Below are 15639 nucleotides of genomic sequence, written 5' to 3' on the forward strand. Positions count from 1 at the left end.
CTTAAGAGAGTCTCTCGGCTCATCATTTATTCTGTTCATTGCGTGGGCTTCGTCTACTGTTCTTTCCCCTTCTCTGTTCACTTATTTGAGCCAGGGCTTCCTGGGTGTCTGTGACACAAGAGACTCTTGGAAACAAATCCCTCCTTAAGGAACTTAGACTTGCTTAGAGGAAACCAGACGGAGACCGATCATAGGTAAATGATTAGGTGTCATTATATGGTTGAGTGCCTTAAAACACAGGCTTTCTGTCCAAGGTAACTATTTTTTCAACTTTCCCTTCCACTCTCTAAGGCCAGAACAAATCTGGCTTAATTACCAACACGGGCAATTCGTCGAACCTCTTTGAACATCAGTTGACTTGAAACCAAGGTTAGATGAGATGGTGCTTAAAGCCCCTTTCGAGTCTGGCCTGGGAGGTGTGGGGGGTTCCTGTCAGCACAAGTGGGGCTGAAGGTTCCTTGTCCCTGAAGCCCTCTGCTCCCACCCTGTCTGGCTCCTCCCGATGGCGCCTCCCTGCTCACTACTGACCCTTTGCTTTTCCAGCTCCTTGTCTTTTTTTTTTTTTTCCTTCTGTCTTTAGGGAAAAAGTGAAAACAGAGGAGTTGGCATTTCTAGGACATTGTGGGTGGCCTGTAAGGGGGATGATGAGGTGGAGGACGGTGGGGAGGGGCGCCCTGGTGACTCACCGGGTTGCCCCGTGGAGTCGTTTGACATCACCACGGCCCTACCCACTGCCAGAGCCCATCACCATCCTTGCTAGGGCCTTGCTGCCAGCTGGCGGGTCCCGCGTCCTGTGGGAGGCCCCCCACGAGCTCGGAGTGATGCTGGCTGTAAATTCAGGGAGGATGGGCTGTGAAGCCCCTTCATCTGGCCTTGGGGGCTGTGGTCCTCTCTAGCTCCAGGCCACTGCCCTGAAAGCCTTCCTTTCTCCAGGCCTCCTTCCCCTGGCCCTGCAGACAGAGAAGCCCCAGCCTGGGCCTTACGGACCACGCCCAGCCCATCCTGGGCATGCAGAGGGGGTAGCTGCTGCCCAGCCCGGCGCCTGACCGCATGGTTGGGACGTGGCCAGTGAAGGTCAGCTTAATGAACAGCTGCTTCAAACCCACAACGTAATAAGTTAAAATAGTTACAAATGAGTAGCCATCAACAAAGCACTTTCTACACGTCACTCATTTTCTTACTAAGATGTATTTACTTTTCCTTGTCCAGCACTCATTGTGTTAAGGACCCAAGGGTGAAGTGCACTTGAACTGGGAACCAGAACGCCTGGGAGAAGTCACTTTACCTCCCTGTGCCTCCGTCACCTGACTGTGCAGGCGATGGTGGTGACATCTGAAGCCTGGCCTGCGGATCGAGCCCACTGTCCTAGGGGAAGGGTTGGGGACAGTTAAAGCAGCTGTGAAAGGTGCGAGGGGCTACTGCTGAGATGTCCCACACGTGCAATGACCATCAAGAAGAGTGTCCCCCATTCTCCCTGGTTAATCGGGCCCCCAGCCCCACTGTCCTGGCATCGTCCAGGAAAGCTTTGGCTCCACCAAACAGTGCTAATCCTGCCACGGGTGATATGATTCTAACGCAATGAGGCCAATTTCCCGAAGCCATCCAAGATGGTGCCATGGTTTTCCTTTGGGCTTGCAGCTTAAATGCCTTCTCATCAGGAAGCCTTTTCTGAAGGGACTGAAGGAGAGAGTGGAGCAAGCAGAGCGTCTGCAGGGAGAGAGTCCCAGACAGAGGGACTGTCTGGCTAGGGCTGAGGGAGCCTGGGGGTGAGGAGGCAGCTTACAGAGCAGCCGCATAGGCCTCCAGTCCATGGGAGGACTTGGGTTTTATTCTAAGAGCAGTTAGAGGTCCCAGGTGGGTTTTGAGTAGGAAAGTGGCACCATCTGGCTGCCTTGTGGAGAGCAGTCCTGGGAGAGGGAGAGAAAGGTGGAGACAAATTTACTGGTGAATTGAGCATGGGGTGTGAGGAAGGAGCAGTCGATGACAGAACTGAGGCTTTCGGTTTGAGTAACCAGATGAATGGAAGGTGTGTTCTCCTGGAACCAGAGTCCAGCCTCACCAGATCTCTCCTTCATTCCTCTCTGTTCTCTCTGCCTCTCCTCTCACTCCTTTCAGGGGCTCCTGCAGAGGCCTCTTACTGCCAGTCAACCCAATGCTTAAAGAACAGGTTTGATTATTTCACAATCATGCTTGAAATGTCTGAGACCCACTTGTATTAGTCATCTCTTGCTGTATAACAAATTGACCCAAAACCTAGCAGCTTAAAACAGTGAATGGTTATTGTCTCCCAGTGTCTGTGGAGCAGGCGTCTGGGGGCAGCTCAGCTGGGTCCTCTGTCTCAGGTCCACATACAGCTGCCATCAAGGTGGTAGCCAGGCTGCAGTCTCATTTGAAGGCTCAAATGGAGGAGGACCAATCTCACTCATGGGGTCATTGGCAGGATTCAGTTTCTTGCTGGCTATTGGCCAGAAACATCCATCTTTTGCCACATGGATCTCTCCATTGGGCAGCTCACAACGTGGCACTGGCTTCCCTCAAAGTGAGCCAGTGAGAGGGCAAGAGAGAGCACCCACGAAGGAAGCCCTAGCCTTGTTAGAGTGAGACAGTAGGTCTGGGCGCCCATGCTCCAGGGCGGGGGTCGTACAAAGGCATGAACACCAGGGGCAGGGACCAGCAGGTGCCGTCTTGCAGGCTGCATACCCCTTCCAGCCACTTCCCTGTGTCTTCCGCACACACTGCTCGCTCTGGTCATGACACCGGACTTGCTGGTCCCAAAAGAGCTGCTTCCTCTGTTTCCTGTCTCACTGCCTTTGTGCGCTTTCTGCCTGGGACTCTGGGAGATCTCTCCTGCTCATTACTTCAGGCCTAGAAGTAAAGCTTTTGGGCATGATCCTCCCTCCCATTTGCTTGCGTCAGCATTCTTCGTCCATGCGTTTGCTCCTCCCAGTTCAGATCTGTGCTCTGTGACAGTCAGGGCTATGTCTTATTCATGTGTGACTTCCCACTGCCAAAGACAGTGGGTGGCATGTAATCAATTCTTATTCAACTCTTTGTTCAGCATAAATGAGTGAATTTTAGTTAAAGTGAAAGAAAAAATTCAGGAGGGTAAATCTACTTATAGGATGGATGCCAAGGTAAAACAAGGCTTTAAGATGATCTATTTTAGTTTTTGATTTTGTTTTTGTTTTTAATTGAAGTATAGTTGATTTACAATGTTGTGTTAGTTTCTGGTGCACAGCATAATGATTCAGCTGGGGGCTCAGGTTTTGACCCTTTACCTCCTTCATGTCTTGGTTCAAATGTGACCTTCTCAGCTAGCATTTCCCTGGCCAACCATTTAAACCTCACTCCTGCCTCCTAGACGCCCAGTCTCCATAACTCTGCTTAAATTCCCCGTAGCATCTGTGACCTTCTGCTTCACTAAATCACTGACTCATTGTCTTCCTCATCTCTTTCCTGACAGTGGCATGTAAGCTCCCGGGAGGGCAGGGCTTTCTGTCTCCCCTGCGCAGAGATGTCTCCCCAGCACCTGGCACCGTGCCTCACACAAAATCAGTGCTGTGGGAAGATGTGCTGGATGAATGAATCCTGAGCGGTGCCCTTGCATGTAGGGTGTTCTCGAAATGCTCGTTTGGTTTTTTGGTGGATTGATAAAGCCAGCCAAGTGAGATCAAACCCATATCCCTCCCTTCTAGAAGAGGCCCTGGACAGATAGCTGAGTCTTGGAGACTCATTTCTCAAGGTCAATGGAATGAGTCTTGTTGAGATTGTCACGGCCCTTCCCAGCTGGGCTGAAAAATGCCTTTGGAATCAGATGCTGGGGAGGCGGGAGGCCAGCTCCAAGACTTCCCAAGGAGCCGGAGTCAGAGCTGGCTCCACATCCCGTTCGTCAGCCCCAGCACGCAGAGGAGAGGCCTTTAGCTGCCAAGGACTTTGTTTTATTGTCACTGCAGCTGGCTCTCCACTGGGTGGGAGCTGCCAGGGCAGCAGCCATCAAGCCTTGGACACCGGGCTGGGGTAATAATAGCAGCTCCATAATTCTTGCTCGAGCCTCAGCTGAAAGGAGGAGCTGCTGGAGGTGGCGGGGAAACAGGAGCCCAGCAGCAGCAGGAGGAGGAGCTGGTACTGGCTGTTCCCTCTCTCTCATAGACCTGGCCCTGGGACGTGGCTCAGGGACCTGCTTCCAGCCTACTCTCAGTTCAGTTTTTCCAAAGCTTGTCACAGGAAGAGGGCTGGATGTTATTCTTAAGTCTTGGGGACATAGCAGAGGATTCTCAGGTAGGAAATTCTGATATCATCTTGCAGACCCTGCCACTGACAGCCTGTATGACAGGCAAGAGGGATCACTGCTTGGGGATGCATTTGAAATGCTACTTCTGTTGTAGGTACCTTTTGGCCCCTGGAAAGAGGTGCTGTTGGACTGAGAAATTACCCCCAAACAGTTCTTGCTACCTCTGGGCTGTGAAGTCCGCACGTGTGTGGGACAATAAATCTTTGCACCAACCTGGTCTGAGATACCCCTGGGTTCTAGCCTTGGAGTGGGCAGGCCAATGGCACTGCCTGGCTGTCTGGGCATCACTGAGCCACTGCAGTAGGCTCGAGTTCCTTGTTTAGGAAGAGGAAATAACTGATGTCCTAAAGCCTCTCTTGTCAAAGAGCCTCCCTGCGGCTAGACCTAGAGGCTCGATCACGTTCAGGTTTGATTTTTCTCCCTAGGTGAGAGGTGGACATGTGCTCTTACATCAGGAGCCTCATAATGTCTGGCTGTCTCTTTTTCTGTGGTGTTAGTGGCTGTGGATCCTCAATGCCCAGATTGATTAATTCATTTGTGCTTTGCTCTGATGTCTGCAGTCTCTGCTCCATGGCCTTGCATCTGGCTTTGCCTCTGGAGTGACATGGCTTTTTCTGATCTTCTTTTATAAACCCCACCCCTTCAGCCTACATGTCCATCCCCAGTCTCCTGTCCAGGAGACCCAGTCCAGGTCAGGAGAAGTCTGAAAGATGAAATTCCCTCAAGGAAGGAGGAGAGAAGACAACTCCATGAGGAGAAGGTGCTGCCAAGGCTGGCAGACATCCTCTGGTCACCCCTGACATGGAATCTAGGGCCAGGCTCTTAGACCCTCGTTTTTGGGTGATAAACATGTTCTGAAATTAGATAGTGATGGTAATTACACAACTCTGTGAATATATTAAAAAACATGAAATTATATACACTTCAAGAGGGTTAATTTTATGGTATGTGAATTGTATTTCAATAAAGCTGTTTAAAAAGAGAGGGGGGCGAGTAGGTCTCTGGAGCCAGATTGCTTGAGTTCAAATCCTAGCTCCTCTGATTACTATACGTGTGATCATTTACCCACTCTGTGCCTCAGTTTCCTCATGTGTAAAATGAAGATAATAGTAGTACCTGCCTCATAGGGTTGTGAGGGTTACATGGTCTAATGGGCCGACTCCTGGCACAGAGCAAACACTCCATAAGGGTTAGCTGTTGTTTTTATTATTAATATGCCATGATCCCTGTCATCTGTACCTAAATCAAGAGCCAAAGAAGACGTGTCAGCAAGGCAGGCCTAGTCCAGGGTGATGTCCACAAACAGGGCCAGGGCTTGGAGATGTGGGTAGCTCCCATGATGACAGAACCACTCATGAACCTTGTAGAGCACTTAGTCACCCAAACATACATAAATACCGAATCTGGCTCAAGATTTTTGGCTGGAGTCCACTGAGAGTTATGAATCCCTCTTTGAACAATGGCAGCTATTATTAAAATCTAGAGGCTTTGAGTTGGACGCTTTCTCCAGCCCAGACACTGATTCAGAGCTGCAACATTCTAAATAGCGAGGCTAGAAATTGATGCCGTTTTTGAGCTGATTTATTGAGAGGTTTCTTGATCTGGGTCAGTTTCCTGCAACATTTGGAAAGTGACGACTGTAGCATCATTATTTTCCCCAAATGACCAAAATTATAACCAGTAACTTGAGGCCAGTAAATTTCCCTGCAGCAGATGTTAAACTCTTTTAAAAGATGATTAACAATGGGAGACTTAGGCTCCACGGCAGAGTAACCAATCGGGTGGTGTTGCTGAAGTCAATGTGTGAGGTAAGAGGCACATCCAGACCCCCACGGCGTGGTGGGGGCCCAGGTTGGAGACTGTAAGAACCCACAGGTTGTGATGTAAATCAAGCCTGTGGTCCTCGGTGGCAGGACGTGTGGTACTGTGACAAGAGACCTAGACTGGGTATTGAGAGACCTGGTCTTGCTTTTCCCAGCAGCGTGACTCAGGGCAAACCATTTCCCTTCTCTGGGATATAGTTTCCTCATACTTTAAAATTAGGAGGGACCACAATCAGTGGTCTCTTAGGTATTTTGTGAGTTTTAGACTGATTTGTTCTGTTACTTAAGGAGAAAGCAAATAAATCATTTGCTAACCTCCAAAGAATCTGTGATTTTTAGATGGAGTGGCCACAAAAGAACCAAGTTGGGTTATACAGTTATGATGATGCTTGCTTCACATCACCACTGCCAGAAAGTGTGGGAGTGAAAGGGCATAAGGATGGGTCCAGGGAGACCACCCTTGGATACCCAAACCAGGGCTCTGGGACCAGACACAAACGTTTACTGGTTGAGGACAAGGTTCCATTGCAGTCTCCTTGAGGAATGTTATGTAGCTTTTACTCATCTCTCCAGTAGATAAGTTTCTCTACTTGTTCATCTCTCCTCCCCTTTCCTGAAGGCTTGTCATCTGCCTAGGAGATTTGTGGATCAACTACTCCGTGTGTATACTTACACACGTCACATGCACACATGTCTATGCAGTTGCTGGGTAGAGTTGAATGGTGTTCTAATGAACTTCTCCAATGAGATATCTTTAGACCCCCTTCTCTAACAAGTCCAGCCTCTCCAACCATGCTCCCAGCTTGAGGTCACTGGAGAGTGGAAGGGAATAAACCCAATGGATAGGATCATTGAGATCCTTTAGAAAAATCCCCTTTATCTCTTCCCCCAACACTAAGGGGAAGTGGCCCAGATCCTACACCTCATAGCACTTGAGCCATGGGGCTCTGGGGAGTAGAACTTGAGTTCTTCCAAACTCCCTCTGCTTTATCGTAAGACTCAACACAGCAGCCCTCCTCAGAGGAATCATCCATTCATTCAATCAGTAAATATCGAGCACTTACTAAGTGTCAAATTTGGTGCTAGCCATAGAGATACAATGCTGAACCAATGCCAGGGAAGATCTTAGAATATTTTAGGAGATGAAAAAAAAGCCAGTGTGAGGATTGCATTAGTCCATCTGTTTGGGCTTCTATAACAAAATGCCACAGACTGGGTGGCTTATAAACAACAAATATGTACTCCTCAGAGATCTAGAGGCTGAAAGTTCCAGCATGGTCAAGTAAGGGCCTTCTTCTGGGTCACTGACTTCTCACTGTGTCCTCACATGGTGACAGGGCTGGGGAGTTCTGTGGGGTCTTTTTTGGAAGAGCACTAATCCCATTCATGAGTGTATCCCCCTCCCAAGCACCTTCCAAAGGCCCTGTCTCCTAAAATCATCACATTGGGCACTAGGACTTCAGCATATGAATTTGGGGAGACAGACGTTCAGACCACAGCAAGGAACAATGTAAGAGAGGAGGGAGAACGATACAGGGCAAGACTGGGAACATAGGCAGGGTTCTGGTCATGCGTGGTCTAGGTGGCCCAAGAGGTCAGTTTTCCCACCCACGGTTCTGAAAAACGAGGAACACAGAGAGACATGGCTGAGGGAGGCATGTGGAGTTGGCGTATCCCATGGACGTTTCTTGGATCTATCAAATGGAATTCTTACATCAATTCTAAACTTAATGAAAACTAGCTTTTTAAGGAAGTGAATTCCTGGACATATACGAGAAATATCTGGAACAGAAGAAAGAGCATAGGCTTTAGATTCAGGCTGGAATTTGAATCTGGGCTCTGCTAATTGTTGGGAAACTAAGTTACCTAACTTCTCTGGGTTGAGTTTCTCTCATCCATACAGTAAAGGCAGAGGTATCTCATGGGCTTCTTAGGAGATGATACCTAAGGTCGTGTTTGCAGTATCTGCAGTTGCTGGCATGTGGGTGGTACTCCCTTACGCACCAAGCTCCATACCACCATGCAGACAGTTGCATGTTAAGGTTCTCAGTTGCAAGCAACAGAATCTACTCTGGCTAGTGCTTCCAGGAACTCTCCCAGAACCATGCTGTAGAACTGACCCGATCTGGAAGCTTCTCCCCTCACAAGTGACCTAGAATTACTCCACTTCTACCATCACCCACACCAGTAACAATGGAAGCCCGAGCCATGGAAGTTTCTGGCACTTGGCCGGTGACCCATTTATTCTAGGCAACATTTTATTCATCAAGTAATAAAGGCCTAGACGCCCCCCTGCTATTTCTGCTACACCAGTTTGAACTACCAATGTTAGCTTTTCTTAAGTGAGGTCGTGTGATTCTCCACATGCTTAGTTTGGTGGGGGGTACATGCTCAACGAAAAAAATCAAATTTTCTATGCAACTGATTGATGTAGTTTGTCTCAGCGCTCCTCATAATCTTCTCACTTTTCCAACCTACACTAGGGATTAAAGATAAATTGTGCCATTTGGGGTTTTTCCAAGCAGCTGCTTTCTTTCTTTCTCTCTGCCTCTGTCAATCTCCCTCTCTCCACACACACACATCTTCTGTCTCTATTTTTCTTTCTCCTTCTTCATTGCTTTAAAACAAAACAAAACAAAACAAAAATCACAGAATTTAATTTCTTGAGAAACCTTCAACTTGGAGTTACTAGAAGTCTCTCTGTAGCCTTCTTCTCCTTTCTTCTAACTCAGTTGGGATTTCTCCACACAGTGGGGCCGTGGCTGCTGCCTGCTCTTGACTGACATTTCCCAGATTTATCACTGAATAGGAAAGGGCTTCTCTCTAGCTCTAGCTTAAAAAGTCCCAGGAAAGGTCTTTGGTCATGTAAGCCACCCTTTGGACCAATCATTGAAGCTTGCCAACTGTGATTGGCTGAGGTTAACAAACTACCAGGTCCAGGGGTGTCAGGGTGAGAAGGGAGGGCCGGGGCCTCAGAAGCAGCTGGTGGGGGCACAGACATGACCACGACGAGTCACTGTGGCCAGACAGCAAATGATTTGTGTGGCCTCCACTGTCTCCAGATTTTGTCCTCTTATCCCTCCTGTGTGGTAATATGGAAGGAAAACAGGTGTGCAGTGGAGCAAACAGGATTTGCTTGAAGAGAGGGCCCCCTACACGTTTCCCAGGAGGGAGAACACTTTCATATTCTTGTCCCATGGATAGGGACCAATTCATGCTTGTCCCTAGGAAAAGAGCAGAAACCCAAGTCCACTTCCTGGTCCTTGAAACTCAAACTTGTTAAATTGTAAGTTCTAGCTTGATGACAGGCTGTTTTAGGAAAAAACAGCATTATTGTCTGAACGGTGAGCTTCAGACTTCGGCCCACGAGTGTTGTTACTGTGTGGCTATTATTATTGTTGGTATGTAAAGCTTGCTCGTGAAACTACGTCCAGGGCCTGGAAGTGGTTCTGTTGCACTCCTGCAGACCTCGCTGTTGAGTCCCTTCCAGGCTTAAGGCAGGGGCTTTGTTTGATTGAATCTTCTGAATGGGTGGTTGACTAACAAGAAGACTTTTCTTTTTAATTTAAATCTTAGGGTTGAAAATCTCAACAGAACTTATCAGCCTCTGTCCCCGTCTCAAAAGAGGAGTTCTTCAGAGAGGCAGCTCCAGAAGCAGCAAGGTCTTCGGCAGAAATCAGGTACTGAGCCATTGGCTCTTTCTGAAATTCATATTTTGTCTGTTTCTTATGTAACCTGGTCTGACAATGCCTGCCCTGGTCATCTTCCCTACTACTTCTTGGCATTTCTGTAAAAGGCAGAACTTTGTTATCTTCTCATTAGTCACTAGACACAAGGACTTCCCTTTTTCGGTGGATCCACGCTGCTTCTAAAGGGCTACATCTGCTGTTGCGCTGGCTTCATCCTGGATTTGTTTTCATGGCTGACTGATGAGGAGGGACCCTGGGTGTGAAGAGCAAGAGGGCAGGACTCTGCTGAGTCCTGATTGTCTGAAGTCTGGGCTGCGACCTGATGGACAAACGTCAGTCAGCATCACACATTTAAGGCAGTGCGTTGTTGGGCAACAGCTCCAGAAGGGAAGTTAAGCTGCATTTAATTTATCTCTTACAGAGTGTGTAGAAGCTTTTAAAATTATTCCAAGCACGTAGCCCAAAATATCTGGTTCAAAAGATTCTCCACTTGGACATTCCCCCAAACACAATGTCTCTCCTTGAAAGACGACAAAAATAAAAAGGATACCTCGATCGTGTGGTCCACGCAAACTTCCCTTTGTGAATGACGTGGAATATGATGCGTGTGATGGCGGCAGTCCCCATCCTGTGCTGGGAGAGCTGGGACCGGGTTTACTGAAGCCTGAGGTCTGCAGTTGCCTTGTCCACCTTGCAGAGGGTGCAGCCTCTGATAGTGAACACACTTGATTCTTTGTTTAATGACAGAGTTACTCAGAGATAGAATTATGAACATAAATAATCACTTAGAGGAGTTGTTGAATTTGGGCTGAATGTGAACTGATCCCAGGGTTTATTCTGGAAGCTGAGCTTTAAAAGAAAATGCAGGCGATTGCTCCTGAGAGTGTAGATGTCATATCATCTTGAGTTCTGGCTACCTGGGTTTTATTATATCGAAGAGTTGGAGTGGGTGGGGGTAGAGAGAATTTGGGGGGGGGGGTTGTTGTAGAACCAAAGGTGTAGGCAAAAGCCAGGCGTTGACATGACCAAGACCAGCCTTAAAGCTATACTGATGAACTCAGCCCTCTCAGGCATGGCCCACTCCCTGACACCCCACCCTAGGTTACATTAGGGGGATGTGGCATTCGGGAAAATTTACTGGCTGAATATACTGCCCTGCCCACCTGAGCCCCAAATATCCACTGAAAAGAACTTCCTTTAGAGAAACTAAATAGAAAGGGGCCCTCCCATCGATCCACGGCCATGTATCTCTTTGACAATTTCCTCTGTCTTCTTTTTTCTTTCCTTCTGGAACTCTGGTTAGAAATGTTAGCCCTCTTCCTTCTGTCCTCCACGTCTCTTAATGGCCTCTGGTCCCCATAGGTCTCTCTCTTCTCTGTTCTCTGACAAGACTCTAGTTTGTGCTGTGGGGTTGAACACACGTCATTTCTTCCGAGGCTGCATGTCTTAGTCTTGTCTCCTCAACTAGACCGGAAGCCCCTGGAGGTCAGTGAGTCTTAGGCACCATTTGTATTCCCATGGCACCTGGAGCAGTGCTTGATACAGTAAGTGCTCAGTGAGTACCCCATCTATACAGGCCCATTGGCTCATGCTCCCAAGTTATCCCCGAGCCTGAGTCTTGCACACGTGACCTCTTAGGAGCCAGTTGAGTGCGTTGGACCAGGGCACACCCACTCTTTCTGTATCAGCCTTGGGCAGCCCAGTACGGTGCTCTGCTCCCCTGGCCTCCGCTGACTTCCTTTGGATTGTACACTTACCTTCATGATCCTTCCAGCCCAGGGGGCTTACCTGTGTCCCGGGAACTCACCTCTCATCTTCTCTATCTGGTCTTTTCAAGTCAGTTCTGTTTGGCTGCCACCCAGAGTCCAGAAATACATTTCCAAGGGCAGAACTTGGAACTCTGCGGGACTGAGCGCTACTTCTGAGCAGCAGTTTAGAATTTGACATGTGACTCTACCAGCTGGGAGGCCCTGGGTTCTGAGCCTTAGTTTCCTTATTTGTAAAATGGGAATGATGTGGTGGTGAAAAATAATTGAGGTAATGAATGTGAAAATCCTTAACCAAATGTTGGGTACAGTTATTATCTGCAAAACAACACTGAATGATGGTTGTAACCATTAGACACGGGAAACATAGAAAGTAATCTGCACCAGCTTTGGAAAAATAAAGTTAAACTATATTATTCAGCCTATCTTTTAAAAGATTACTTGAAAAAACTCTATCAATCAAAAAGTGCTCAAAAGAAAAAAAAAACATTTTTTTTTCTGACCAGCAAGATGAAAATTTTTTAAAAAGGAGAGAGAATTGAGTGGTTTATTGAAAACTGTGAGCACCTTGAAACTATTTGAAACCCTGTGTCCTCTTTAAATCACGTTGCTCCAGAGTTAATAGGGAAGATTACAGCCAGGAAAAAGAGAGTAACAGGAAATAAGGGAGAGGATTTAAAACATAAAAAGTGTCAGGCTTCAGAACTTCAAGAATGCTGAATTCCATCTCAAGTCCCAGCATCCTGCCCCTTAAGCCTTTGGTGAGGCCACTGCCTTTGCAAGGATCATCTTCTCTGCTACAAACTGCTTGAAATCAAAGCCACGTGCAAACCTCGCTGCTTCACCCCGTGCCCTCCCCTGTCTCTGTTCCCACTCTCCTTGGGGGCTGGGATGCTGGAATCTTGAAGCCTTTGTAGGAAGCAAGTTCATCCTTGGACACTTTTATGGCAGCAGAGATAGAAAGAGTGACGTCATGACGATGGATGTCCCTTGTCATTGTTACAGACTTGGGTTCATTTCTCCCCAACCACCCAGTGCTCTGTGAGGTGAATAAAAGAGATTAAATGCCCATTTTATAGATGAGAAAACTGAGACTTGCTCAGTTCCAAGTGCTGGGAAGTAGCTGATGCGGAATGACAGCTCAGGTTTCTGTCTCTTATTCTCCCAGGATGGTGTGGGGCTGGGGCAGTTACAGCACTGCTGCTTGTGGGAAAAAAAAAAAGACCCCAAGCTCAAGGGCCTCCCAGGGGTTAAAAAATGCCTGTAAGAGAACCAGCTGTAAGTCCCATTTCATCAGTAAGAACACTGCGGCCCAAGCACTTACCCACAGACCTGCCCACTGGAGGACAGATGGAGCGTCGCTTGTAAACCCCGATTTTGTGACTTTCATTCCATGCTCAAAATGCATTTAATGTTGTGCGTTCTGTTTCTTTGAAAAGTGGAAATCTACGTTTGATGTTTCTATTCACTAGAGGGATTAATTAGTCATTGAAACTGTAGCTTTCATTCACTGAGTTGTCCTCGCTCTACAAAGCCCTTTCATATTCTTGGTCTCATTCGGTCCAGACACCCAAGTGTGGAGGGTGCCAACTAACCAGGATGTGGCTCATCTTCCTGGAAGCTGGAGATCCACAGTATTTCTACAAGCGCTCTCATTTCACAGGCGGAGAAACTGAGTTACAGAAAGCACCTTTCCTCAATAGGGTTGGCTCAGAGTAGAGTTGCTTCTTTTTCGGTCTAAATTACCACCCATGTGTTGTGCCACTAGACTCTCCTTGTAGAAACGTCGATCGTGAAAAGATCCCTGCTTTGGGAATCAGGAGACCTGGGTTCAAGTCCTGTTGGTGCTCACTAGCTGAGTGACCTTGGGCAAGTCACTTTCCCTGTCTAAGCCTCTGACCTCAGAGAGTTCCTGAGAAAATACAAGGTGACTGTGTAAGTTCAATGTCATGTAAAGTGTGCTCAGTAACTATTAGTTGAATTCGAATCTTTCTAGGGCTTAGTTTTCTTCTTTATAAAAGAGGGATAGTAACCACCCTGCCTTGCCTTGTTCATTGGGCTGTTATACGCCTCCGAGGAGACTGTGGATATACAATAACTTTGGGAAATAATGTTAAGATGCTTTTAAAACCATATGGAAGTTGCTGACATTCCTTACAAGTAGGATCCTAGGTACGCATCGGCTTTGGCTCACGCACCTCTCAAACCGGAAGCTATGACGAGCCCTACTTTGCAGACAGAGCCCTCGAGGAGTGATTTACCAATATCAGAACAGAAAGCAGCCGTGGGGTCAGGCACCTGAGACAGGCACGAGTCAGTGAGAGAATTCATAATCTCCCCTTCAAGGAGGGTTTGCAGGAGGGCAGTATCTGTGTTGGGCCATTACAAGACTGGGATAGGTAGAAACAGTAGAGGGCAAGGTCAGGCCCAGAAACACCACGGGCGCAGGGCAGGGGACGGGAGAGCACGCAAGTGCAGGAGAGAGAGCGAGTCCTCTCATTTGGGGAAAAATAAAATTCACCAGAAAGTGGCCAGACTAAGAATCCAGCCTCTAGACCACCAAGAGAATGGGCTAGAAGGTTCTGGGGGTGTGACAGGAGGAAAGATTCCACTCAGCCCCTCACTGGTGGGGGCCATGAGCCCAGCCTAAGGGTTCGCTCTAAAAAGAAGGTGATTTCAAAGCTTTAGGAGGCATCTTTCCATTGCTATGGGTGCAACCTGGGAAGGTGTCCCTTTGGTTTAGCAAAGCAGGTGGATGACTTTTTTTCCCTGTAATGATCACTTTCAATGAAAAGTTAGCTTCAGATAATAATTAGGTCCAATAATAACAGCTGCGAACATTTATTGACCGTTTTCTGTGCGCCAGGCACTGTGGGGTTAGTTACATTACTTTCTTAGAGCTACCGTAGCAACTGCCACAAACTGGGTGGCTTTAAATAACAGAAATGCATCCTCTCAAGGTTCTGGTTGCCAGAAGTCCAGACTCAAGGTGCTGGCCTGGCTCCACTCCCTCCGAAAACTCTAAGGGGAGAGTCCTGCCTGGCTTCTTGCAGCTTCCATGGCTCAGGCATTCCTTGGCTTGTGGCTGCATCCCTCCCGTCTCTGCCTCTGTCTTTCCGCGGCCTCCTCCTCGGTGTCTCTTATAGGACACTTGGCATTGGATTTAGGGTCCACTCAGGTGATCCAGGATGATCTCATCTCGAGATCCTTCATTTCATCAGCAAAGACCCATTTTCTAAATAAATCCATGGTCACAGATTCTGGGGACAAGTACTTAGGCATGTCTTTTGGGGGATGCCGTTCAAACCGTTGCAGGGGTTTCCATGCAATACACCATTCAGTCCCCAAAGCAGGGTCACCCTGTGGGGCAGGTCATAACGTCATCCTGGTTTTATAGATGGGGAGACTGAGGCAGGGAGAGAGGTCTGTGACTTAGCAGAGTCCTACGGCCCAGAAGTGGCGGAGCTGGGGTGTGAAGCCCAGGGGTGTGGCCCGGGGCTCTAAGGGCTCCTCACCACCACGCGATTCTGCCTTCTAACGACGTTTGTGAGAGGAACCACTCCTGGTGATAAAGAAACCAGGAATTTTGGAGCCTGTCCTTGGCAGGTTGGGAGGAGGTGGGTATGGGGTCCTTGAAAGGAAGGAAGATGTGGCTGTGGAGACAGGGCTCTGACAAGAGGGAGGACAGGTGGAGTCAGGCCGGAGGAGGAGGACAGCTCCGAGAGTCTGCTTTGAGTGTGTGAGTGTGTGTGAGGGTGTGTGTGTGTGTGTTGGTGGCTGGCTGGGCACCAGGCCCTCTAGAGCAGTGAGGTCTCGCTGTGGCGATATGTGGGTTCCCAGCTTGATACCTTCTTCCCTCTATCTCACAGTAGCGGGTGTGGATTTGTGGTACCTAGAGGAAGGGAGGACGAGCCGTGGGAGTGCAGGAGGACAGCTGCCACGGGAGGTGGGGACCCTGAGAGCGGACCCTCCCAGGAGTCTCTGAATCTGGAGGCAGAGCCGCTCTCCCGCATTCATACGGAATGAGACTGGAGCCTTGTGCTTGCCCGGGTGATCCAGGCCCCAGGAGG

At 48.4% G+C, this 15639-nt stretch overlaps 1 long non-coding RNA gene across 2 annotated transcripts in view; it reads left to right on the plus strand.

Moving 5' to 3' along the window:
* The window catches only part of LOC141574137 (uncharacterized), a 135362-nt gene that overhangs the window by 33059 nt on the left and 86664 nt on the right, over positions 1-15639 (plus strand). For both annotated transcript variants that reach the window (XR_012500824.1, XR_012500825.1), the window contains exon 3: positions 9691-9794. This is a non-coding gene — a long non-coding RNA (uncharacterized LOC141574137). The remainder of the gene's footprint in view (positions 1-9690; positions 9795-15639) is intronic.

The sequence above is a fragment of the Camelus bactrianus genome, chromosome 20 (assembly GCF_048773025.1).
Source record: "Camelus bactrianus isolate YW-2024 breed Bactrian camel chromosome 20, ASM4877302v1, whole genome shotgun sequence".
In the NCBI taxonomy this organism is placed as follows: domain Eukaryota; kingdom Metazoa; phylum Chordata; class Mammalia; order Artiodactyla; family Camelidae; genus Camelus; species Camelus bactrianus.